Genomic DNA, 27,501 nt, shown 5'->3' with positions numbered 1-27,501 from the left:
GCATGTGCTGATGCAAAAACTGCTCCAGAAAACGTGTCAACTGACACATGCACGTATTTGGACTTCCCAAATGATGGGAAGTGGGTCACGTCAGTTTGCCACAGCTGGCAGCTGTTCAGACCTCTGGGATTGACACCTGTACCCATGGAGGGTATTTGGTAAGTTTGACAGCTTGGGCACGTTGCTACAATGGCTTTTGCGTGGTCTTTTGCGAGTTTAAACATTCGCATGAGAGCGGGCACATTTTGATGAAAAAATGCATGTGACAGCTTTGCTTGAGTGAACATGTCAGGAACATTTGCAGTTTGTATGGGCATTGCTAGAGCATCTGCTCGTCTGTTTCCTTCTGTAATGAAACCTGGGAGATCAGTGTGTGACCTTACATGAACAATGTGGTAAGGCTGTTTTCTGTGAGAAATTAAGTATATCAGTGTAGACATTAATTGGTGCAGTTTTGGATTGGAAACATCTTTTAAAAAGGGGTGTTCTGCTCTCATAGCTATACCGGCTACATAGGCTGAGTCTGTGACTAGATTAAAAGGTTCATCTTTGAATTTTTCAAAGGCTCTAACAACGGCTGCTAGCTCTGCAATTTGTGCAGATCCCTCCACTGTTTGAATATCTGATTCCCAATTTTGGGTTTTGGGGTCTTTCCAAGTCATAACTGACTTGTGAGAGGAGCCTGAGCCATCTGTAAAGACAGTTGGAGCTTTGAGGGGGGTTCTGCTTTGGACTAATTTTGGAATTAAATGAAAAATTGCATCTTTATTAAAAAGCTTGTGTTTTGGTAATTGAATTAAAATTTGGCCAGTATAACTATCTAGAGCAACTTGAAGGCTTTCATTGGTTTAGAGCAAATGTTCTAGATTACCAGTGGTAAGTGGCAGGTATATACATGTGAATTCATACCCTGCGAGAGAGTGGAGGCGAGTTCTGGCTTTCTTTATAAGGAGAGCCATAATTTCTTGAAACGTGGTAATTGTTTTTGTAGGTTGATTGCTTGTGAAAACCCATTCAAAGATTAACAAAGGGTTTGTGAGTTTGGGGTCCCATTGGAAAATCAGTCCATGAAAGTGAGGGGCCTTTCCCAGGACGGCAAATTGGAAAGGCAGGTCAGGTTCAAACGGATGAGCTTGGCATGAGGAGAGGGCTTCTTGGAAGTTGACAATGACTTGTTGAGCTTTTGGAGTGATGGTGGACGGTGAGTCGAGGCCTTCTTTTCCACGGAGGAGGTTGAACAGGGGGGCGAGTTGTTTTGTTGGGATTCCCAGGAGGGGGCGTATCCAGTTGATGGATCCGCACAGACTGTGTAGGTCTCTTAGGGTTTTTGGATTGTCTTTGATGTGAAGCTGCTGAGGTATGATAGTTCTTTCTCGAATTTGAAGTCCAAGATAGTTCCATGGGCTGGTGTACTGTACTTTATCTTCATGGATTTCAAATCCGGCTTTTTCAATGGTTTTGATGGTTGCTTTTATTATTTTGTCTAAATAAGTCTTTTCTGAGGCACAAATGAGAATATCGTCAACTTAGTGATACAGGATTGCATCTGGGAATGCTTTTTGAAGAGGGGAAAGAACGTGAGCGACATACCATTGGCATATGGTGGGAGAGTTTTTGAATCCTTGAGGAAGGAAAAGCCAGTGGTACCTTTTGAGGGGAGCTTCTTTGTTGAGAGAGAGAACGGAGAAAGCAAAGCGTGGGGCGTCTTCTGGGTGCAGTGGAATGCTGAAAAAACAGTCTTTGATGTCAATGACAGCAAGCGTCCAGTTTCGAGGCAGCATTGAAGGAGAAGGCATGCCAGGCTGAAGGGGTCCCATATCTTCAATGACGTCGTTGATTTTGCGAAGGTCTTGGAGAAGCCTCCACTTGTTTTTTCCAGGTTTTTGCAGGACAAAAACAGGAGTGTTCCAGGGGCTTGTGGTTTCACTGATGTGGCCTTTGGTGAGTTGCTCTTCCACCAGGGCATGCAGTACGCACAGTTTGACTTTTGACAGGGACCACTGCTCCACCCATATAGGGTTGTCACTTTTCCATGTGAGCCGTGGGGTCGGTGGGAGGGCGCGTGTTTCAGTGGCCCCAATCAGAAATACCGACATTGGACTCGAAGGGAGACTCCCCATTGGGATAGAACATCTCTGCCCCACAGGGTGATGGGGGCTCTGACCATGAACGGGTGGACAGCTGCCAACTTGCCTTCAGGTCCTTCGATGACAACATTGTTTGTGCTTCGCATGGACATGGTGACACCACCAATTCCAGAAATCATGCCAACTACTGGTTGTAGGTCCCAGTTGGATGGCCATTCCGAGCGAGCTATGATGGTGACATCTGCTCCAGTGTCGATCATTCCTGGTCTGAGGATTCTCTCACCTTTGCAGAGGATGTTTTATTCCAGGATGGGCTTTTGGGATCCCGTAATTTGTACCCACAACACGGTAGGTTTGAGAGGCATTTGTTCGTTGTAGTGTTTTGGAAGCAGGAAGGCTTGTGCGATAGGTGTGCCCTGTGAAAGGAAAAAGGGTGTGTCTGTGCAGCGAAGCTGGACAAGGATTTCTTGTCCAGGTTGAACAGTCTGAATTTCTGGCAAAACAAAAATTTGCTTTGGGCTGTGTCCCAAGGGCCATCTGGTGGCCCACGTTTTCCTGTAGGAACACGGTAAAAATCACCGTTTGTGAAGTTGTAAGGCAAGGAGTTTACCAGTCGGCGGTGGGTTCCCGACGATATCTGGGTGTGTGTTTAACCATTTTGATGCGTTCCAGAATTTGACTGATTTTCATAGGTGGGACAGGGGTTTGAATGGCTTGTGATTTGATGTCTTGGCGCAGGGCCATTTCCTGTGCTGAATTGTTCGTTTTTTGGATTCTATGGGTGCTTTGGTTGCTTTTGGGGCTTAGGATGATGGCTGGGGGGGGTGTTGGATTTGTGGCTTGTCAGGGCAATTTTTTACAAAATGTCCAAGTTCCCCACAGTAGAAGCATCGGGCATTTTCTTTGGATGTCACTGCTGCAAAGGCTCCTGTGACTCCTTCAGCAATGCCCTTGGCCACTGCTTGGGCTACTGTGTTCTCAGTGGACATGTAACGTGTGCAGGTTTCCACCATTTGTTCAATGGTGGGCTCTGTGTCAAGAGGCAAGGACCTCAAAATAGTTTTACATTGTTCATTTGCATTGCTCATAGCAAGTTTGCATAACAGTTTTCTCGCCTCTGCGCTCTCAATTTTTTTTTTTTCCAAAGCATCTTTCAGTCTGTCTAAAAATTTAATAAAGGTTTCATCTATTTTTTGTTTGATATTAGAAAAATGCATGGTAGGGGTGGAATCATCAGGTGTGAGAAGTATGGATGTTTTTGCTGCATTGGCTATGTCTTGCAATGTGTCACTGGGCAAAGCGTTTGCCTGGTCTGAAGGCTTTGATAAATTGCCTTTTCCAGCTAATTGTTCTACTGTAAAATTTGGACGATTTGGATCTTTTGCATAATTATCAGATAATATTTTTAGGTGTTTTTTCCAATATCTTTGAAATAACATATACTCAGCAGGTGACAAAAGGCATTGTGCTAGGTTTTTTTAATTATGTGGTACTAAAATGTGTGCAGAAAAAATTGCTTCTAAAAAGTTTTTTAAAATTTGGGTATTTCTACCATTTTCTTTTGCAATTTTTGATAATTCAGTCAATTGTTTTGAATAAAAAGCTTCCCAATGAGCATTATTAGTAGCATGTCCTCTGCGACCTGCTTTGTATGTTACAGGAAAAGCAGAAATTTTTTCAGCTATTTGCCAATCACCATTTTGTGTGGCTAATAGCTTAACATTGTTCCAGGGGTCTTGTTCATATTCTGAACTATAAGAATCAGTGTCCTCAGAAGACGTAGAATATCTACGTCGTCCGTGGTGTTTTTTAGAATGAGAGGGGAGGGTGTGGGTGAGGGGCGCGGATACAGGCAAGGGAGCGCACGGCTGGGAGCGGGGTGGGGGGGTGGGGGGGGGTAGCGGGGTTTGGGAATTGTTTGGCTGAGTGCATGACACGGTTTCACCACACGGTGGCAGTGGTGCATTAGAAATAAAAGCAGGAGCCGAGGGGAGCAGGGCGAGAGGGGGATAGGGAGGGAAGGCGGGGGTTGGGAGCACCTGGAATGTTGGCGGAGTGCGGTTTCTGTGGCAACTGTAGGGAGTAAGGGAGTACAGGAGGCCCCTGAGGGGATTAACAGCGGGGGATGAGGGGAGTTTTAAAATGCAGGTTGAGGGGAGGTAGGGGGAGGGTGAGACTGGTACTGACACGGGGGGGTTGTCGCGGGAAAAAGGCAGGGGGAGGGGGAAGCGGCGCCTATCATGGTACGTGAAGCCGAGGGGCCATGCACGGTCGGGGGGGACTGGGGTGCGCGACCGGGGTTTTGATTTTGCTGTGCGGCCGGCTGTGCCCCCGGGGCGGGCGGCAGCGCGGTTTCTGCGGCTCGCCCCGGCTGTGCGCGTGGGGGGAGGGGCATCTGTTCCGCGGCGGGACCGAGCGGGGCTGCGGGGAAAGGCGGGGTGTCGTTTGCACACGCGGAGTGGAAAGGAGGGGGGCGCGGGGGACCCGTCGGTTTGGGGGAAAGTAATGTTTCATTTTGCTGCGCGGACTCGAGAAGGGGGGGTGGGGGGGAAACAGGCGATTCGGTGAAGCACAAGGTCTCGGCAGAAGCCGGCTTGGGGCTCGGGGCTGGCGGGGGGGGCGGGGCTTGCGGGGGGAGCGGGGTTTGTGGGGGGAGCGGGGCTTTGGTTTTTCGCGATGGCGTTGGGGAAAGACCTCGTGAAATGAAGCCACCGGGATCGCGGCAGAGAGCGGGGGTGGGAAAAAACACAGATAGCTGGGGGGGCGCAGAGCGTGTTGCTCTTATTATCTCTTGAAATAAAGGAATGAATCGCGCGGCGATTTGAGTTCCCACAGCCTGCCAAAACTTTTCAGACGCGACAGAGTGAGAATTAGTATCAGGAAAAGGAAGGAATATAAATTTAACAAAGGATTTTAAGGTAGACTTAGAAAGGGAGTTTTTAGAAAATTTAAAATTGTTAGCAGATAAAAGAATAATAATTTTGGAATAAAAGCCTTTTTTCATGGGGGTTAGGGAGGGTTTGGTGAGCAAACCACCCATGGATCTTCTTGGCTAGCCAGCAAACAAACGAGAAAAAAAGAAAAGAAAAAAAATCAACTTGCTTTTGACCTTATAAAAATTGCGCGCATTAAAAAGCTAAGTGCTCACCAGATGTTAGCAGAGAAGGTCAGGTTTGCTGGCTGCTGCTAGCGACATCCAGTCCCAGGCCGGTGTCTGGGGTTGCTGGACGAGTCTTGGATTTCTGGTGTGAGTTCTTATAAAACAAGAACTTACACATCCAGACGGCTTGGCGATGCGGAGGCAGGTAGGAGAACTGCTCACAGGGTCTTGCTAGGGTGCGAAGAAACTGTCAGGAGCGCCAAAATGTAGCTGTTTTTTCTTTTAGAGTTGGGTGTTTTCCAACCCCAGGGTCTGCAGCCTTGAGTCCAGGTACTTTTGAACCCTGGATGCAGAGCCCCGAGCTACTCACTAGCAAAGAACAAAAGGCTTGAGATCGTGCTGCAAAGTTCCAAGGATAGCTTTATTGTTCTTGAAGGGAATGCTAACAACGGTCTAATTATATCAGATAACAAAACACTTTATATAGGTTTCCAGAGGATTGAGTTTCTAACCAATAAAAACTACAACTTACAAACTAACCAATTATCTTAAAACTCTAAGTGAAAAAAGAACCAATTAACTTGTAACTTTAAGAGCCAATAGAAATCCTAAGAGTAACAGGGTTTTCAGTAGGGGAGGGGGGTTTTCGTTTGAAGGAATTTCTTTGTTTCATGGGATGGCATCCCAGGGGTATGCTTTAGGGAGTGTAACATCTTCCACACAAGGCAGCCACCACTTACCACTTAACTGACTAGACCCTCTCTGTTAATAAGGAACAAATCAAAGAGGGCATTTTTCTTAGGACCTGTACTTGAAGTTCTCATCCTGGTGTTTTAGGAATTTTCTGGACCTGTTTATGACAGCTATGTGGTGTTCCCAGTTAATGTTCAGCAAGTTGAAGTCCCCCATAAGAACAAGGGCAGTTGATTTGGATGTTGAGATTGTTATGGGCCTAGGTCTTCAAAGAGGAAAAAGCAGCTTTTGGTTGCTGCAAAGTTGTTTATTTGTAGAGGCACATCAGTCTCAGAGACAAATAGTCCCATGTGCTAAAGCCCATGCTAAAAGCTTTCAGCAGAGTCCTGATTAGAAGCAGAGAAGCAGCTCTCTGGTGCTAAGTCCCAAGAGAGACAGAAGTTTTAGCAGCAGCTTTTATCTTCTTCCAGGCAGAAATGATGACAGTAAGGAGAGAGGGAGAGAGTCTCACCCCAATGCATGAATTCTTATTTGCAAATTACCCAGTGAGCTACAAACACAAACCTGAAGCTTTTCTTCTAAACCTATTAGAATTCTAGTTCTATAGTATGAAAGTTTATGCATAACTTGTGCATATAGCCTATCTATTCACACAAATAATTCTATCTGTTCTATATGGAAAATGCAAGTAATATTCTTACTATGTTTTTATTATGTCTAGAACTATGTTTTTGACCTCTCACTGAAGCTTGTTTTTTACACTATATTCTAAGGCTTTTACTCTTTTAGGCACTTAAAGCACATCCCCACTTACTTAAAGCTAAAGCTTGTGTTATAAATGAATGAAATGGCCATAAAGGATCGAATTAAAGTAAAAAAATATTTATTAGTTACAGAAGGCAAAAGCAAAATCCATAGCGCCGGGCGACAGGGGAGCCTCCAGCTTCGAAACTGCCGCGCCCCCCCCTCCCCGCTCACTCTTTTTAAGTTGTTCAGTTCTCGGGGTTTCATGCTCCTCCTTTAGCAGTTCTACGCATGCTCCTCGGGTTTCATGCCCCCCCTCTAGTAGTTCCGTGCGTGCTCCTTCAGTTGCTAGGGGGTCTTCTGCCTTCTGGTGGTCGAGGGATGAAGGTGAGTAGTCTTCCTCACCCTTGTTTTACTGACCCTTACTAACACTTAAGGCGATAGTTAATTAACGCAAGCAAAGTGAAAATGACTATCTGCATCTTAGCAAGTAAAGCAAAACAATTAGAGACATCTTGGCTCACTCTCAAGGTCTTTCAGACAAGCAAAGCAAAAATAATTAACTGCATCTTTGCAAGTAAAGCAAAATAGCAAAATTATATCCCAGCCTCCCAGTCCTTGCAAATCCTTGCAAATCCTCTCAAGGTCTATCAGGCGAACAAAAGGTTTTCATCACAACTCCCCCCTTTTTCTATATTATTACTTTTGTTCGCTAAACCTTTGTAATTCTTTCTTACTTAATTCTAAATAGTCTTCTGTTTCTTCCCCATTTAAGGCTTCATATTTTTCTCGTATTAACATGAGGTGAGCTGCTTTTAACCTGTTCTTTACTATGCTAATGATTTTGTTAAAAATTGCAAGGGCCAAAAGTGAGTGCTAAAATTAGCAAGATTAATGGTCCTGCTATGGTAGACAACAAGGTTTTTAACCAGGGAGAATAGTTAAACCAAAATTCATACCAACTTTGTTGGGCCTCCCTTTCTTTTTTACGTTGCTCCAGTTGTTTCTGGAGCTCAGCCATAGTGTCAATTACTATTCTAGTGTGGTCTGCATAGGTGCAACACTCCTTCCGCAAAGCCACACACAGCCTCTCTTGTTGTAAAAACAGCAGTTCTAATCCCCGTCTATTTTGTAATACAACTTCTGAAAGAGATTTTATTGATTTTATGAGACTGTTCATTGCTTTCTTTATTCTACTTAAATTCTCATCTACTGACATTCTGAGATTTTTAAATCTTTGCTGTTGGTTTACTAAGGAAGCCACTCCTGTTTCCACTCCAGCACTTCCTATTCCCAGTAATACAGCAACTGTGAGGGCTGTAAATGGTTCTCGTTTTTTTATGTGATGCTTTGAAGGGATTTGATGAGTATACACATAGTCTTTTGGGTAGTATACAATCTGGGGCATTATCATGACCTGAATACAGTATTCAGATGTTTCATTGAAAATAGATATTGATATACACGGGGTTACCCCTAATGTATTACAAACCCACTTGGTGTTTACAGCAGGGATTAACCATTGGGCCGGTTCATGGGAATTAGTTACAGCCATTTTTACCTCACAGAGGTGGTCTTTATTTTGAGGTATATTGCCTATACACTTCCCCTTCTCCTTTACCTGAGCCATTGACACTCCTGGGGTGTTTTCTTTTCCTTTTTTCCAAAGGCACAAGGAGGGATTGGTCCCGTTTACTTTTTTAGACTTTGCTACAGAACCTAAAGCTTCATAAAAGAGTGGATTAATACTGTAGCATAACCAACATTCCTTAGTCAAATTGGGGTATGTGTCATTCAACAGCCTAAAGGTGGCTTGTAGAATTTTCCATAGAGCTCCTCTACTTGATTGTGTCATGATTGTGGTTCCTATTAACTGTGATTTATTGTTGGCCTCTATGAAATTTTCTTGGGTCATGCTGTCTAAAACACCCTGATTTATTATTGTGGCTTCTGAGTCTATTATTGCAGGATTTGGTCCAACAGATTGAGGATCGTGGGGTACAATTTCCTTTTTTATAATAATATATCCTCCCTGGTCTTTTCCAGGTTTCCATATTTTAACTCCCCAGATTTTTCCTATTACCCATCTTGGGTCCTGGGGCTGCATGACGTTAAGATAGACCCATTTGCAAGTGCTACTTTTCATCACACCCCCCCCCCCCCCCCCCCCAACAGATCTGTCCAAGGCTTTTTGCATCCATGTGGACCTCTTTCAATTCTTAAATATTTATTTTGGATTTGGACCGGCCATCCCAGGGAAATCGTTTCACAGCCCCAATATCCACAGTAAAATTCTCCGGGGTAATTACAGTATGACCTTCCTGGGTTAGATGCTGGATACATGTAGACACTATAGGGGCTAGAACCCCTCCTATAAAGCAGGTCATTCAGGGTTATATTAAAGCTAGGACTTCCCGAAGTAATTTGTGTTTGAATTTCTCTTTGATCTTCTCATCTCATAAGTGACCATTTAAAGGGCTCGTGACTTGCATGCACCCCTTCTAAAACCATTAAACAAATTATTCCTAACTGGAAGTAGCAGCTTTCCCATTGTCCGCAACTTATTTGCCAATGATTTTTTTGATTATTCCAGTGTCTATTTTTCCTGCCCTGGGTTTTGATCTCTCTTCTCCTCTTTGCACTTGGGTAACCCTTTCCACAATATTTTCCTCCTCTGCCTCGCCTATCAACTCGGTTGCAACGAGCTATGGGGAGTTCCATTTTCTCGGCAGCAGGTGTATTCTTCAGGAGGGGTGTTTGTCCTATGGTTTTTGATTTGTTTTATGTACTTGCTCCACTTACGGGCTTTAATCAGAGGAGTGTAACAGCTGAGTTCAGGTACCCACCGTCTACACAGGGCAGCTACAATTTTGGCTACAAATGGGGTGGGTTCGTTAGAGTGATAACAGTAAAATTGAGGGTTCACTCCCTTTGAAAAGATTTTCCACTACCCTTTAGAATTCACCGAAAGCCCACCAGCAGCCACTATGGTGGCTAGGACTTGAGAAGTGAGTTTTCTTTGACTCAAATAACAATTGCAACACACCTCCCTAGGGATGTAACCGTTGTGGCAATGGGTTCACCACTTCTCTTTACAAACTAAACAAACAAAACATACAAATGGGTTACAATTTCCCCAACAGTTTTCAGCATTACATTTGATTTTAACTTCAGCAGCTAGTAAGCTTTCCCTGCCCTCTAGTGGCGCTCCAGTTTTTCTGTTTTCTATTGTGAAAGAAAAGTATTGTGGGTCCCAAAGTTCAGCATTCATGTGATACAGGTTTCATATCCTAGAGAAAGGAGAAAAAAAGAAAAAAAGAAAAGTCTCTCAAGGCTGTACCTTCTTTTTCAGTGTTAGTTTCAAGTCTCCAGGTGTGCCTTTCACTTCCCACTCAGGATCGTTGGTAAACTTGGACAGATCTATTGGTCCTTTGATTCGACTTGCATGAGTCTACCTTTTTTCTGCAGTGCGCACCGCTGTGTCAGTTGTAAGCAGCACCTGGTAAGGTCCTTCCCACTTAGGTGTTATTGGATGTTCCTTCCAGCTTCGGATCAGTACCCAGTCTCCGGGCTGAACCTGGTGTAATACAAGATCTAAAGGTGGTCTTTGAGCCAACATTCTTTTTTCTCACAACTGTTTCCTGAATTTCATTAAGATTACTAAGTACTTATTAACATACTGTTCATTAATATTTGGATTTGTTTGTGTCTTTTTCAGACTATAGGGCATGCCATATAACATTTTGAATGGGGAAATTCCTAAATCCGCTTGGGGTTGAGTCCGAATGTTTAACAAGGCCAGGGGAATGCACTTAACCCATGATAACTTTGTTTTTAATACTAATTTAGCAAGTTGTTTCTTTATTTCTCCATTCATCCTTTTTACTCGGCCTGAACTTTGAGGGTGCCAAGGAGTATGCTGTTTTCATTTTATTCCCAATGCTACTGCTAACTCTTGAGTTACCTTTGAGGTAAAATGTGGCCCCTTATCGGAGTCAATTGTTTCTGGTACACCATATCTGGGAACTATTTCTTCCAGTAAAGCTTTTACTACTGTCTGTGCGGTTTCTCTGGATGTCGGGAAGGCTTCTACATAATGGGTAAGATGGTCTACTATTACTAAAAGATATTTAATCCTCCCCACCTTTGGCAATTTAGTAAAATCCACTTGAATATTTGCAAAGGGTTGTTTTGCTAAAGGCCTTCCCCCATGGGGTAATCTTCTGAGGTTGCTTCTATTTACCCGCAAGCAGATAGAACATCCCTTTGTAATATGTTTAGCCATATCGTGGAGCCCAATGCTCATATACTTGGCAGCAAAGTGATCTACCAGCCCCTGGGCTTCCCAATGAGTTTTCTGATGTAATTTATACAGTATCTTTTGAGCTACTGCCTTTGGTAACACTTCCCGGCCGTCTGATAATATCCACTTCCCTGATTCCTCTTTAACCCCCACTCTCCTAAGTTTTCCTTTTCCCTCATTCGTAAAAATTGTATCAGTTTTTTCATCGTTAATGACTCCATCTTCATCTTTTTGCCCCCCTTTTTCTTTTAGGACCATTTCTTTCAGGGCTGCCCGTTTTGCCTCCTGGTCCGCAGCGTTGTTTCCCCTGCTTTTTAAATCTATTCCTCGTTGGTGTCCCTTTAAATGAACTACTGCTAACTCCTTTGGCCCTCTTAGAGCTTTTAATATTTTAACTATAAGTTTTTGGTGTATCAGATTCTTCCCCTGTGAGTTAATAAGACCCTTTTCTTCCCATAACTTTTCAAATGTATGGACTACCCCGAATCCATATCTAGAGTCAGTAAATATTGTCCCCTTTTTCCCTTCAAGAAGTTTTAAAGCTCTTAATATTGCATATAATTCACATGCTTGGGCAGACCATGATTTGTCTAGTGTGCCCGATTCTAACACTTGTAAGTTTGGACCCTGCACTATTGCATACCCTGATCTTTTTCCTTCCTTCTATTACCCTGGAGGATCCATCCACAAAAAGTTTTTCACCACTTTCCAACTCTTCTTTCTCCAAATCCGGTCTAATCTTAGTCTGTTTTTCTATTGTAGCTATACAGTCATGGGTTAAAGATTCATGCTCTGGCTTCCCATATAAGAATGCAGCTGGGTTCTGTAGTGTAGTAGTTTCTAATGTCAAATTGGGTGCCTCTATCAGAATCCCTCCATACTTTAAAAGCCTAGCATCTGATATCCATTTTTCTGCTTTTTGCTGTAATACACCCCGGATATTATGAGGGGACATTACTTTAAGATTCCCATTAAAAGTAATTTTTCTAGCTTCTTCCACCAGTAAGGCACATCCGGCCACTATTTGTAAACAGGTAGGCCAGCCCCTACTCACAGGATCTAAAATTTTTGACAAGTAAGCAACAGGCTTCTTTTTCCCTGCCCAATCCTGGGTAAGTACCCTAAATGCAACACCCTCTTCTATGTTCACAAACAAGAAAAAAGGTCTTTTTAAATCTGGGAGGCTTAAGACCGGGGCATGGACCAGACTTTCTTTTAATTCCTGAAGTTTCTTTGTGTCCTCCTGTTTCCATTTCATTATTCCTTCCTGTGTTAATTTTTGGTAAAGAAATCTAGCTTTACTGCTATAATTTTTAATCCACTGTCTACAATACCCAGTAAGTCCTAAGATTTGACGAACTTGTCTCTTATTCTTTGGAATAGGTAGTGACATAATTGCTTGGATTTTTTCAGGGTCTATTCTTTTCTCCCCCTTCTTTAAATAGTGTTCCAAGTATTTTACCTCCTCTTTTACAAACTGAAGCTTAGCCTTAGAAACCTTTAATTCCTTAAGCCCCAGAAAGTTCAATAGCTTTATACTTTCTTTTCTCACATCCTCTTCATGTTCCCCTGCTAAAAGTAAATCATTTACATATTGGATCAAATTGACTCCCGGTCTTGTTTGGTAATCCTGTAAAATTTGTTCCAATGCTTGTCCAAACAGATTTGGAGATTCTGTGAACCCCTGGGGTAACACTGTCCACTTCAATTGTTGCCTCCTCCCTGTATCAGGATCTTCCCATTCAAATGCAAAGTAATCCCGGCTCGCCTCGTCGAGAGGGCAGGCCCAAAAGGCATTTTTCAAATCTATGACACTATACCATAAATTATTAGGCCCCAATTTACTCAAGAGTGTATATGGATTTGCCACCACAGGGAATCGAGCCACTGTGCGTTTATTGATTTCTCTTAAATCATGAACTAACCGATAAGTGCCATCTGATTTGCGCAGAGGGAGTATCGGTGTGTTAAAGGGTGACATACATGGTTCTAGCAGCCCCTTGCTTAATAATCTATCTACCTCAGGTTTCAATCCCCGTCGACCCTCAGGGGATATGGGATATTGCTTTATTTTTACCGGGACCTCCGGATTTCTAATAATTACTGAAAATGGGGTTATTTTTAGTTGTCCCACACTTTCTGGGTTATACCACACTTCGGGGTTTATCTTTTCTTCATCTTCCACCCTAAGAGAGCAGAGTTTAATTTGTAGTTCATTCTCTGCTACTTCTATCCTAATTCCTAGTTCTATAATCATATCTCTTCCCAATAAATTATATTCAGATTCCGATACTAACAAAAAGTCTCCCAGTCCAATTTTTGATTCTGATTCAACTGTCACCCTTTTAATAACCCCCCACCTCAAAAGGTTCTCCTTTTGCTCCTACCACCGTGGCAGTTTCTTTAGATAAACTACATCCTTTTGGCAAAAACTGAATAGTCAATCTTTCAGCTCCTGTGTCAACCAGAAAAATTATCTCCTGGCCATGGGGGCCCACCTTTAGTTTTATCAAGGGCTCCTTATGATGTTTCTGGGTCCCCAAAAGATAGAGCCCCTGACCCTTCTAATCTGTCTCAAACTCCTTCTCATCCCGAATTCTGACCCTGCACTCTTTCTTGAAATGTCCTTTTTTTCCACAATAAAAACACACTTTGGTGTCACGTCTCTCCCTAGGCTCCTTAGGCTCCCTAGGCTCCCTTACTGGCCGCTTCTGTGTCTCCCTCCGATCTTGTTCCCTAATTTCTCGTACCGCAGCAACCATCATTTTAACCTGTCGTTTGTGGCTCTCCTCTTCCCTCCAAACATACACCTTTTGGGCTTCTCTTAATAACTCATCTAAGCCTCTATCCTGCCAGTCTTCTAATTTTTGTATCTTCTTTCTTATATCCTCCCAAGATTTAGACACAAAATGTACTTTTAGCACTGCCTGTCCCATTTGACGCTCTGGATCTATCCCTGAGTAAAGCTGGAAATTCTTTCTTAACCTTTCTAACCACTCTGTAGGAGTTTCATCCCTCTTTTGTCTCTCATTAAATGCTTTATTGATTTTCTGACCTCTCGGGACTGCTTCCCTAATTCCCTGAACTATGATTGTCCTTAAGTCCTGCATGTGTGCTCGATGCACGGGATTCTGATGATCCCACTGAGGATTTTGAAGGGGCCATTTAATATTAGCTGCAGGACCCTGAGCGTGTTGGGCATCCCAGATACGCATCCCCTCTCTCCTAATCATATTTTTCTCTTCAGCAGTGAACAAAATATTCAGAATGGACTGTAATTCCTCCCAGGTGTACATATTGGGGCCCAAAAATTGGTCCACTCTTTCAGCAACTCCCAGTGGATCCTCTAATAAATGTCCCATTTCCTTCTTAAATTCCCTAACATCTCCTGAACTAAGGGGCACAGATATAAATCCTATTCCAGCCTGAGGTCCCCCCATGGGCATTTCTCTCAGTGGGAACAGGTCTTCCTGTTCTTTTCTTGTTTTACTTCTTGTGACTGGCCCTTGATAACTAGGTGAGTCTGAGTCCGAGTCTTCTGCTTGGGATGGTGCACTCGGAACTGGCACAAAAGGTGGTGGGATAATTAAGATTTTCTCCCTTTTATTTGCCTTCTTCTTTTTCCCTCTGCCCTCCGGTTTTTCAGTTAGTTTATAAATAAAAGCTTTAGGACGGGCCACCCAAATTTTTGCATATTCACTCTCCTCTCTATTAGGGGGCTTCTTCATATTGACCCAAAAATTTAACTTTTGTGTTATCCATTTTTCTGTTGATCCAAAAATTGGCCAAAACACATTTTTAAAAATTTCCTTCCCACCCCAAACCTCTACACAGTAATGTATCATCTTGGCCTTATCCTTATTCTCCATCCCAGGGAAATAGTCCCAGTTTTCTAATATAAATCCCAAGGGACTATCTCTGGGTATGGGTGGGAGCTTAACTTCTGCAGGGGTTTTACTTTTCCCCTGCCCCATTCCTCCGGAGTACCTTCACTCACACCACAAATCACTTTCGCTTCCCCTGTTTCGTGGCCCACGCCCTCGCGGGTCAATGGGAACCGCACTACTGAGGGTCCGCACTCGCTTGGGGAGTCTGGCTGCCAGCCCCCCTCTCACACACACACCACTCGTCGTACTCCGGGATCCCGACCCCGTCCGAACGGATCCCCTTTTATACTCACGCGTCCTGCGTCTTCGTCCGGACTTTGTGCACAAAATTTAAGGGGTCAGCCAGGCCCTCTTACCTTTGCTTTTGCCTTCTTAATTTGGGTTCGTCGGTCGAGGTTGGGATGGGGCCCCCGTCCCGGGGCCACTGAAATGAGTCAGTGGAGCACGCCTCCCCCGCAGGCAGGGAACCCGCTCCGAATTCTCGATCCGAGTCACGGCACCAAATTGTTATAAATGAATGAAATGGCCATAAAGGATCGAATTAAAGTAAAAAAATATTTATTAGTTACAGAAGGCAAAAGCAAAATCCACAGCGCCGGGCGACAGGGGAGCCTCCAGCTTCGAAACTGCCGCGCCCCCCCCTCCCCGCTCACTCTTTTTAAGTTGTTCAGTTCTCGGGGTTTCATGCTCCTCCTTTAGCAGTTCTACGCATGCTCCTCGGGTTTCATGCCCCCCCTCTAGTAGTTCCGTGCGTGCTCCTTCAGTTGCTAGGGGGTCTTCTGCCTTCTGGTGGTCGAGGGATGAAGGTGAGTAGTCTTCCTCACCCTTGTTTTACTGACCCTTACTAACACTTAAGGCGATAGTTAATTAACGCAAGCAAAGTGAAAATGACTATCTGCATCTTAGCAAGTAAAGCAAAACAATTAGAGACATCTTGGCTCACTCTCAAGGTCTTTCAGACAAGCAAAGCAAAAATAATTAACTGCATCTTTGCAAGTAAAGCAAAATAGCAAAATTATATCCCAGCCTCCCAGTCCTTGCAAATCCTTGCAAATCCTCTCAAGGTCTATCAGGCGAACAAAAGGTTTTCATCACAGCTTGCACCTCTATTTCATGTCTGGGTGGCTTAATATAGTTTAATTTCTCTAAAGGTTTTAATAAGATTCCTGCATTCTGATCTCTCTCTGAGGAACTCAGAGAGGCCTTTGTTTATCACACTCCAACATTGGAGATGACACTTAGTTCCTCGAAGAATAGTTTGTCAGTATCATTATCTGGACTAGGAGATCTACATTAGACTCCCTTGATGACATCCACGTTGTCTGCCCCTTGATTCTTACCCAGAGATTCTCACTGTACCATCGCCAACTGTGAGATCCATATATTATAATCCCATCACATACAGTGCCACTCTCTACCTCTTCTGCCCTGCCTATCCCTCCTGAAGAGCCTGAAACTATCTAGCAGGGCACTCCAGTCACAGGACTCATCCCACCAGGTTTTGCTTATGACAATGGTGTCATATCTCTGGGACTGGGTCTGTCAGGATTTTGCTTTCTCTTTAAAAGAGCTATTCAGTTATTAGTTGCTATAAAGTTGTTTATTGTAAAGGCGCATCAGTCTCGGAAGGCAAAAAGTCCTAAGTGTAAAAGTCCATGCTAAAGGCTTTCTGCATGGGTCCCAAATAGAAGTAAAGTCCCAATTAGAAGTAGAAACAGCTCTCGTGGTGCAAAACTCCCGGAAGACCCAAGTTGTCAGAGTCCTGAGCAGAGGCAGAGGCTGCGGGCTGGTACAGCCTTGAGAGGCAGATGCTCCCTGGTTTTCTTCTTCTGTTCTTTTTCTTCCTCTTTTTCTTCATGTGGTGGTCGTGATGATGATGATGGTAGAGGAAGAGAGAGCGAGAAAGCGAGAGAGTGAGAGAGTGAGAGAGCAAGAGCTCTCACGCCAATACACAGATTCTTATTTACAAATTACCCAATAAGCTAAAAACACAAATCTGAAGCATTTCTTCTTAACCTATTAGAATTTTAGTTTTTTAGTACGAATGTTTATGTTTAATCTATGCATATGGCCTATCTGTTCTATCTGAAAAATGTAAGCAATATTCTTACTATATTTTTATTATGTCTAAAACTATGTTTTGGAGCTCTCACAGAGGCTTGTTTTTAAGACTTGTTTTCTACACTGATATCTAGGACTGTATTTTTCACCTCTCACTGCAGCTTGTTGATTTCTCTGAGGAGCTCAGAGAAGTCTCTGTTTCAGACTTCAACATGGGTCAAAGCTTCAACCTACTCTTGTTCATTTCTCATGCACATCTCTTGTTGGTATAGCAACATTTCAAGTGTGCTTCCTTGTAGCCAACACTTTGTGAAGCAGATTGAGGGATCCCACTAGCACTCAATTCTTCAAGTTTTGGCGTGCCATCCCATTGCTAGTCACTGGCAAGCCTAGTTTTGTCCCTTTCCATCTTCAAATCTAGTTTAAAACTCTATTAACAAGCCCTGCTAGCTCCTGTTCTGGAACCCTTTTTCCCCTCTGAGAATGATGCATCCTGTCAGGTGTCAGTAGACCAATGTTGAATAGACCACCCCATGGTCAAAAACCCCCAAAATTTTCAGACTGCTGTTCTTCACAGGCCATGGGAGCCGATGCGTGAAGCTGGGGGCTTCCATTGTGTTCTTCCCCATTCATCCTCAAGTGGAAAGACAATGAAGCGAGGGCTACCTGTATAATGGTGACAAGTACTCAAGGCTAAGAGGTGTCAGCTGCACAGAAAGGGAGAGAAGGAAGCTGGGGTTAATATAATGCAAAAAGCTGAATGCACTGATAGAGAGCATACATTGCAAGCACTGACAGTATCTTGATGTGGAGTTTAGGAGATCTTAACTAATTTTACAAAAATCAGTTTAATTAAGATCTTTGGTATTTTTTGTATACTTGCTACAGCAGGGGCATTTTTCTTCCCATCTCTGAATATTCTAATGATTTTGGGTTTAAAGGGAGAATAGATAATTTTTGCAATGTGATAGGATTGGCAGTGAAATAACATTTTCTGAATGATAAGGCTACCCAAAAGTAGAAAGTAAGGATTGTTTTGTGGGGTTTGTTTCTTTTTTTTTTTTCCCAGTTCTTTGTGTTTTAGAATAAACTTAGACATACAGTCAAACTCTCTGTATCTGACAGGAATCTCTGATTACATTCATACAAAAGATAAAGAAAAATGGACCTTTTGACAGATGCAGAACTATGTTGGGAGCTGGTGGTCAGTAAGAAATATTGAGATGGGAGAAGCCATGACAGGCATCAGGTTCAGTGCTGGGGGGAGCGGCGACCTGACCTGTTTGTGTCCAACAGTGAGAGCAGTTTTGCTTCAGTGCAAAGTCATTTAGAAGGAAGCTGCTTTGGCAACAACAGATGGTACAGCAAGCATCTGGTAGAGAGTACTTGGAAGAAACTATACCTTGTTTCATAAGAAGTTCCTTCCTTTCATTCTTCTCTATGTTAGTTTTGCTGTCCTAAAACATCATTTAGGAAAGGGTATCCCCTAAAAGGTTCTAGATAAAGAATTTGTCTTGACTGTTTTCTGTTCCTTTAAAAATCTGTATTCACATTTTGTGCTATTCCATATACAGATTAGATCTGTGCCATTACAGGAGAACAGATGAAAAGGCTTTAAAATGCTGCTTTTAGTCACAGAGGAAAGCAATTGCATATTTGAGGAAAGAGCACTGAGAAGTTAAATGAAAAGTTAGATCTTGAGGAAAACTGATATCTACGGAAAAGCACAATATATTGTTTTAAATGTATTACCTAGTAAAAGATCTTTGTCAAGTTAAGGTAAGTTAAAACAATTATATGTAAAGTAAAGCAAATAAAAAGTGAGTTAATTCAGGGCAAGAGGAAATGGCCTCAAGTTGCACCAGGGGAAATTTAGATTGAGTACTAGGAATAATTTCTTCAATTAAAGGGTTGTCAAGCATTGGAACAGACTACCCAGGGAAGCAAATGAGTCACCATCCCTGGAGGTATTTAAAAGATGTGTTGATGTGGCACTTATGGATATGGTTTAGTGGTGATCTTGATAGTGTTGGGTTAACGGTTAGGCTTGATGGTCTTTTCCAATCCAGATTATTCTATTATTCAATTGCTTTTAGTATCATTGAAGATTTTGGCCTGCTGTTAAAAATGCATTAATATTTTCTTAAATTACTGAAAACTAAAAAACTGAGTTTTGCTCCTCAGCTGGTGTTAGTGGTTAGTCAATAGCACCTCACATTGTTGCTGGGGGTGGGAGGAAGGGAGTCTCTTTTAAGGGTAAGGGCTTCCTTTCGATTGAGTAAGCGTGGCAGAGGGAGCTGTGTGGTAACCCTGATTCTGAGCATTTTGCATATGAATCACTCATCTCTCTCTTGCATGGTTTTGTTATTAACATTGTTGCTTTTACTGTTAGTTTTCTTCTCTGGTTGCTGTTTCCAGTAAATTGTTCTTATTTCAACCTGTGTTCTTCAACTTTTGTGTCTCCAGTTCTCCTCTCCAGCCTGCCACAGTGGGAAAGGGGGAGCGAGTGAACAAGAGATGTGTAGATTGAAAAGTCTCAGTGGGAGCACTAAACTGGGGAGTACCATTCCTAAGCCACAACAGCCTTTTTTGGCATGAAATATCAGACATGAAGGGTTGAGATAACAACAGATATGAGCACAGTGGGTTGAAAACAAATTTGATCTAAAGACTTGCTGTATTAGGTATGGAGCCACTGGTCACCATGTGTCCTGGTTTGAATGGACAGGTATCTGCCAGTAAGGGCAGAAGTTTCCCTTTGAAATAAAGACTTTGGTTCCACTCCCCCCAAGTATTATAATTGTTTGAATCAAGGACTCTGAGGCAGAGATAAGGGGGTGGGAATAACAGCTCTTTTACTAATATATCTAACTGTAGAAGCAGAAAACAACAGCAGTTGTTAAAATTGCTAACAGAAACAGAATAGATAATTGGGTGCCAGTCCCTTTAGATGCAAGCACACTCTCTCTGTGTTTAGTCCCAGTCCGGATCTGCTGAGGGCTGGCGGGAGTGCAGCCACGCCAGTCTCGGGTGGGAACGGGCTGGAGCAGGCGGCTCCTCACTCACCATTTGTGTCCGGGTGATCAGCTGTGTCTGCAGAGGCAGGAGGCTGGAACGGGACAGATGCAGGGCAGGTGATCGTAGAGGGTCTGGCTCTCCTGTGCTCCGGCTGCGTGACTGAAGATCGGGTGTCCTCCTCAGAGCTCGCCGGAAACACAAGTCCCCTCCCGGAAACCTCAGAGGCCCCTCCGGGAGCCACTGCAATTGACACCTTTTGTCTAGAGTCATAAGAGACCCTGGGTGTAACCTGGCCAGCTCCATTGGCATGATAATGGGAAAAATTCTTTCAATTGACACAGTAATGGAAAAACACTCAACCCCCAACATTATCCACCCCGAATTTTTTCCATGCCAACGTGCTACATCATATTTAAACCTTTAAATTATATACATGCATGTAGTTACAAGCACAGTATCATAGGTAGTTCACTCTAGAACAAGGTCCCCTTGGGGTATGCATCGGGTCTCTCCATCCTTTTGCATCACCCACCAAGTGCAACCTGGTCCTTGAGCGAAAACCACCCCACGAACAGGATTGTCTTTGCTGGAAGCAGAGTTCACCGAAACAGTTTTTCCTAACATGCCTCTCAAGTGTACCACTGGAACCTTATTTCCATTTGGTGCTCCCAAGGGCTCTGATTGGGCAGGGCGTGCTCGGTTAGTGGAACCTCGGGTATTCACTAACCACATGGCCTTTGGTAGATTGATCTCCCAGTTCTTGAAAGTCCCCCCACCAAGTGCCTTTAAGGTGGTTTTAAGCAGACCATTGCACCGTTCGACTTTCCCAGCTGCTAGTGCATGGTAGGGAATATGGTACACCCACTCGATACCATGTTCTTTAGCCCAGGTGTTTCTAAGGCTATTTTTGAAATGAGTCCCATTGTCTGACTCAATTCTCTCAGGGGTACCATGCCTCCAGAGGACTTGCTTTTCCAGGTCCATGATGGTGTTCCGAGCAGTGGCGTGGGGCACAGGGTAGGTCTCCAGCCATCCAATGGTGGCTTCCACCATGGTCAGCACGTAGCGCTTGCCTTGGCGGGTCTGAGGCAGTGTGATATAGTCAATCTGCCAGGCCTCTCCATACTTATATTTGGACCATCGCCCCCAAATACCAGAGGGGCTTCACCGCTTGGCCTGTTTGATGGCAGCACATGTGTTACAGTCATGAATAACGTGAGAGATGCTGTCCATGGTTAGATCCATCCCTCGGTCTCGTGCCCACTTATAGGTGGCGTCTCTGCCCTGATGGCCTGAGGCATCGTGGGCCCATCGAGCTAGGAACAGTTCTCCCTTGTGTTCCCAATCTAAGTGTATCTTTGAGACCTCTATCTGTGCAGCCTGATCTACGTGCTCGTTGTGCCTGTGTTCTTCATTAGCCTGACTCTTGGGAACATGGGCATCCACATGACGGACTTTCACAGGTAGCTTCTCTACCCGAGTGGCAATGTCTTTCCACTCATCAGCAGCCCAGATTGATTTTCCTCTATGTTGCCAGTCAGCCTTTTTCCACCTTTCCAGCCAACCCCACAGAGCATTGGCTACCATCCACGAATCAGTGTAAAGGTAGAGCTTTGGCCATTTCTCTCTCTCAGCAATGTCCAAGGCCAGCTGAACAGCTTTGAGTTCCGCAAGTTGACTCGATCCACCTTCTCCTTCGGTAGCTTGTGCAACCTGTCGTGTGGGGCTCCATACGGCAGCTTTCCACTTCCGGTTCATCCCCACAATGCGGCAGGAACTGTCGGTGAAAAGGGTGTAGCGTGTTTCATGTGCTGGCAGCTGGTTGTATGGTGGAGCTTCTTCAGCCCGGGTCACTTGCTTCTGCTCCTCTTCATCAGCGAGACCAAAATCTTCACATTCTGGCCAGTTTGTAATTATCTCCAAAATCCCAGGGCGATTCGGGTTACCAAAACGGGCGCACTGCGAGATGAGGACAATCCACTTGCTCCATGTAGTGTCAGTGGCATGGTGAGTAGAGGGAACCTTTCCTTTGAACATCCACCCCAGCACTGGCAGTCGGGGTGCCAGGAGAAGCTGTGCTTCTGTGCCAATCACCTCTGAGGCAGCTTGAACTCCCTCATAGGCAGCCAAGATTTCCTTCTCTGTGGCAGTGTAATTGGCTTCAGACCCTTTGTAGCTTCTGCTCCAGAATCCCAGGGGTCGGCCTCGGGTCTCACCAGGCACCTTCTGCCAAAGGCTCCAGGACAGACCATGGTTCTCAGCTGCAGAGTAAAGCACATTCTTTACCTCTGGTCCTGTCCTGACTGGGCCAAGGGCTACTGCATGGGCAATCTCCTGTTTGATCTGGGCGAAGGCTTGCTGTTGTTCGGGGCCCCAGTGGAAATCGTTCTTCTTGCGAGTGACCTGGTAGAGAGGGCTCACAATCTGACTGTACTCGGGGGTGTGCATTCTCCAAAATCCAATAGCACCTAGCTTGTGTCTCCTTCTTCCTTGTTGGTGGAGACATTGCAGTGATCTTATTGATGACCTCAGTGGGGATCTGGCGCCGTCCATCCTGCCACTTCACTCCCAGGAACTGGATCTCTCGGGCAGGTCCTTTGACTTTGCTCTTTTTAATGGCAAAACCGGCTCCCAGCAAAATCTGGATGATCTTCTCTCCTTTCCCAAATACCGCCATTGCTGTGTTCCCCCACACAATGATGTCATCGATGTACTGCAAAAGTTCTGGAGCCTCACCCTTCTCCAGTGCAGCCTGGATCAGTCCGTGGCAGATGGTGGGGCTGTGCTTCCACCCCTGGGGCAGTCGGTTCCAGGTGTATTGCACGCCTCTCCAGGTGAAAGCAAACTGAGGCCTGTACTCTGCTGCCAAAGGAATGGAGAAGAATGCATTGGCAATGTCAATGGTGGCATACCACCTTGCTGCCTTGGACTCCAGCTCGTACTGGAGTTTCAGCATGTCCGGCACGGCAGCGCTCAGCAGTGCAGTCACTTCATTCAATGCACGATAGTCCACAGTCAGTCTCCATTCTCCATCAGATTTCTGCACAGGCCAAATAGGACTGTTGAAGGGTGAGTGGCTTTTGCTGACCACCCCTTGGCTCTCTAGATCACGGATCATCTTGTGGATGGGGATCACAGCATCTCGATTTGTCCAGTACTACCGGCGGTGCACTGTCATGGTGGCAATTGGCACCTGTTGCTCTGTCACTTTCAGGAATCCTACTGCAGAGGGGTTTTCTGAAAGTCCAGGCAAGGTGTTCAACTGCTTAATGCTCTCTGTCGCTACAGTAGCTATTCCAAAAGCCCACCTGAACCACTTTGGGTCTTTGTAGTAGCCGTTCCTGAGGAAGTCTATGCCTAGAATGCACGGTGCCCCTGGGCCAGTTACAATTGGATGTTTCTGCCACCCCTTCCCTGTCAGGCTAATCTCAGCTTCCAGCAAAGTGAATTCCTGGATCCCCCTGTCACCCCAACAATGGAAACAGGTACCTTGCCACATGTTCTGATGGTATCAGGGTGCATTCTGAACCAGTATCAACTAACACTTTATGTTTCTGTGGCTTTGATGTGCCAAGCCATCGCACCCACACTATCCAATAAATCCTGTCATCCCATGCCTCTCCCTGGCTAGAGGCAGGGCCCCTCTAGCCCTGGTTATTATTTCTTTCCTGGGCATACATAGTTGAGGTTCCTTCCTTAGGATCTGACAGATCATCCTCTTTGCTGTAATACCCTGCACCTTGCTTGTGGGAGGTTGAGGCAACCTTCATTTTAGTGCGGCTCCCTCGGTTAGCATTTCCCTCCCTGAGCTGATGCACCCGTGCTGCCAGGACAGAAGTGGGTTTCCTATCCCATTTTCCATGTCTTCCCCATGGTCTCGCAGGAAAAACCACAGGTCAGCTTGTGAGGTGTACCCTCTCTCCCTAGCTGGGGGACGTGAAGCTCTGACGTGGGGGCCTGTGACTCGTACTGGTGCTACGCTGATCTTCTTCTCCTCTTCAATTCTCTCCATCATCTCCTCCCTCATATCCCTCATCCTATCTTCGACCTGTTGGAGGTCCCTGGTCACGGCAGAGACATTGGCCTGCATTGGGCCATTCATCATGCTCTCGAAATTTCTGAGTTTGTTTGCAGCAGAACACACTGTCTCTGGGTGGTTATCAGCATTAATCATTGCTATGTAGGTGGTATATTGAGATGGACCCAAGGTTGCCAAATTCCATAACATCTGCCCTGTGCACTTGACCTTGTCAGGGTCATTGTCATGCTGTCCATCCCTCCCAAAGAGTACCTCTAATACTGCTGTTTCTCTCAGCTGCTGGATACCTTTCTCAAGGGTCTTCCAGCGCATCCTACGGTGGTGCTCCTGCATTCTCTCTCTGTGTACAAACTTCTCTCTCACACTCATTAAAAGCCGGTCCCAGAGGGAAAGGAGGCCTTGCTCCCTTACGAATATCTGGTCCACACCTGAATCCTGGGCCAAGGATCCCCAATTCCTGGCCTCAGTTCCATCCAGTTGTACACCTGTTCCTGTAATGTCCCAGACCCGAATTAACCAAGTTGTAAAGGGCTCACGGCCCCGCTGTGCAATTTCTTTTCGCATGTTACGGAGACTATCGTATGAGAGGGACTCGGTGACAATCTCAACCTCTGGCCCCACTGCTGGTTTTGAGGACCCTCTTTGCTGATCCCCATTATCTAAGTGCCTCGTTTTAATCTTAGATTTCCTAGTTTCCACAGGAGCAACTGCTGCTGGCTTTGGCTGTTCCTGTGATCCAGCTGGAACCTGGACAGATACAACATCTACGGGTTCCACTGCAGCACCATCTGATTCTCCCTCTTTAGGGCAGGGGGAGGGTTTCTCACCAGCTGGAGAAAAATACTCTGTTATGGGTTATGTTTTGACTAGCTCCTCTCCCTACCCCCCACCATGGAGCTGCCGGCCTTTCCCCCGGGCTGTTTTATCTAGCCGGGTGTTTTTCGGCTTTTGGGGCTTTTTGCCGCTGCTTCTGCTGCTGCTTCTGCTGCTGCTGCTTGCCGCTGCTTCTGCTCCCCCCCTGCCCCCCTTCCCTCCGCTGCTTCAGCTGCTTTTCCCCCCCCCCCCCGGCTGCCTAAACTGCCCCTCTCCCTTCCCCCCCCCCATCCTTAAGATTTGCACCGGCTCTAGAGGAAACGGATCTGAACTTCGGAGACCACCTCTGGAAGTCTGCCAAAGAAGCTCTGCTGCCCTTCCCGGTGAAGATCTGCCGAGTTCATCTCAATCTGGGTCTGTGCTGGGAAGTGTTTCTTTTGTATTTTGTTAATAAAAAAGTTTTTTCCACTTTCCCCTGAATAAAATTCTTTCCGAGCTTGGTGAAGGAAGGAATTGTAAGGGGGGGAGGGGACCCTTTGGAGGTCTTTTTCCTAAAATTTGTCCTAAACTTGGACAAATTAATTTGGTGGCCCGTACGGGGAAACCAGAAAAGTGGAAAAAACTTTATTCTAATAATATTTTGTTTGCAACTGTTGGTATTGGTATGTCTATTGAATCCAGAATGTCTTTTGTTGTGGGAGCCTGCCTGTATGGGTGGTTATTAAGTTTCTTTGAAGTGTTAATACCGTTGTGGTCGTTGGGCTTGTTTACCTATCCAGAGATAGCTCCGGTGCTCTCTTTAATACGAAGTTTTTGTATTAAAGGGGTATTAACCAAAATACTCATCGGGCTAGGCTTGGTGATAATGGCATATAAGAGATTTATAAGAATGTTAGAATCGGCTTCAAGAATATATAAATCATGGCTTGTGTTATTTCTTAGAGGAGAAGCAGGAAAAGAGGATTTTCTGCCTTTATTTCCTTTCCTCTCCTCTGAATTAGTTACATCTGTATTAGAAAATATTCAGACCTCCCTGAATATTAAGGACATTATCTTTTTGGCAGTTAATTTGTTAAGTCTTTGTTGCACCATTTGCAGTTTATACAAAATTAAGGCCGAGATTTCTAAAGGGGCTGGGAGGACTCCTGATTTGGAAGTCAAGCTGGGCAGGAGGAATCTTGAGTGGAATGGCAAATGGGAGAAAATGGGCCAGATTTTAAAGGAGTTTTCTGACCCCATAATTTGGGAATTCCCATCAAAACAGATTCAAAATCCGATTGAGGTTGCAAGGTACTTAAAGGGGAAGTGTCAGGATGGTTCTAAAGAGAAAAGGATTATTGCAGTGAGCTGGGCCCTGGCACATGCATATCGTACCCTGCTAGGCACGATAGAGCAGGAGACAGAGGAGAGGCAACAGGGAGATAAATTATCCCCTATCCCAGTGACTCAAGTTGCAGCCAACCCCCTAGGCCAAAACCCAGCAGCTAAACTGGAGAACAAGCCCCAACCAATGGCTGTGGCTACTAGTACGAGAAGTGGGAAATGCACCAAGAAGACTGATAGGCTAGTGGAAGATGATGATGATGATGCTGGAGAGGGACCTTCAACACCTCCTGATGTAAAATGAGGAGTTAAAACAAGTAATGGAAGAGCAGAGACTAATAATGAATCCCTTTCCCTGAAGGATCTTCGTGGTTTAAGAAAAGATTACACCCGGAGACCTGATGAATCTATTATTAGCTGGCTGGTTCGTCTCTGGGATGCAGCAGGGGAGGCCACGGTTTTGGATGGCTCTGAGGCGAGACATTTGGGGTCTCTGTCTCATGATCCTGTTATCGACCAAGGTGTGATGAGGGGAGCTAACCCTCAAAGCCTTTGGGCACGGGGTCCTGGATAGCGTGGCACAAAGATATCTCTGTGCAGATGACTTATATGTGCAGCAGACCCGATGGAAAACCATAGAGCAGGGGGTCCAACGCCTCAGGGAAATGGCAGTAGCAGAAATTATTTTTTCAGATGACGTAACAACTAGAAATCCAGACCTGGTACCATGTACACCGGTGATGTGGAGAAAACTTGTGCGGCTTGGGCCACCTGAATATGCGTCTGCCTTAGAGATAATAAAGAGAGATGAGGTGTATGAGACAGTACTCGATATGGCAAAGAAGCTTCGTGCATATGCAGATGCAGTACATGGCCCGACTCATGCTAGAATTGCAGCTGTGGAAACACGCTTGCGAGACTTAGAAGATAAAATAGAGAAAAATCATCGGAAACTCAGGGAGGAGATTAAGGAGGACCTCCTCCAAATTTCAGCTGTACAGATTAGAGACCCTGGTACCCAACGCAGACGTTCCCCCAGTTGGGAGAGGAGGTACACTCCCCGAGCTGAATTGTGGTTTTTCTTGCGAGATTCTGGAGAGAACATGAGAAGATGGGATGGGAAGCCTACAGCTGCTCTGGCAAAACGAGTGTGGAATTTGAAGGAAAGAAAGATTGAAAGAGGAAGTTCCACCAGAAGGAAAGCCGCTCCTGTCTCTCGCAGCCAAAGTGCGCAACGTGATACTGATAATGACATGTCTGATCCTCTTGAGGGAACTTCTAAGATGTATGCCCCAGAAAAGAAGGAGAAACAGGCTTAGAGGGGCCCTGCCTCTAGCCAGGGTGAGGCGAGGGAAAATCGTGTTTTTTGGACTGTGTGGATTCGATGGCCTGGCACTTCGAAACCACGGAAATATAAAGCTTTAGTGGATACA

The sequence above is a fragment of the Erithacus rubecula genome (assembly GCF_903797595.1).
Source record: "Erithacus rubecula genome assembly, chromosome: W".
Classification (NCBI taxonomy): Eukaryota; Metazoa; Chordata; class Aves; order Passeriformes; family Muscicapidae; genus Erithacus; species Erithacus rubecula.
This window is presented reverse-complemented; position numbering follows the sequence as displayed.